Consider the following 234-nt stretch of genomic DNA (forward strand, 5'->3'; position numbering starts at 1 on the left):
CTGCTCTCGCCTGCGAGCAATATCGCCTGAGGACAGTTGACAAGATAAAGGTTGTGTGAGAGAACAATGGAAAAACATCGCGGGTAAACAGAGGTACTGAAAGGGGAGGGAGTGGGGTGGGTGGGGTAGAGAGTGGGGAGGTGGGGGAGGGAGTGGAGAGGTAGGGGAGGGAGTGGGGAGGTAGGGGAGGGAGTGGGGTGAGGGAGCGAAAGGGGGGTATGTGGGGGACAGTAA

At 58.5% G+C, this 234-nt stretch overlaps 1 protein-coding gene across 1 annotated transcript in view; it reads right to left on the bottom strand.

Annotated features, from left to right (window-relative positions):
- The window catches only part of LOC119585237 (protein Wnt-5b-like), a 252,158-nt gene that overhangs the window by 118,164 nt on the left and 133,760 nt on the right, over positions 1 to 234 (bottom strand).

Source organism: Penaeus monodon, chromosome 19, assembly GCF_015228065.2.
Source record: "Penaeus monodon isolate SGIC_2016 chromosome 19, NSTDA_Pmon_1, whole genome shotgun sequence".
NCBI lineage: Eukaryota > Metazoa > Arthropoda > Malacostraca > Decapoda > Penaeidae > Penaeus > Penaeus monodon.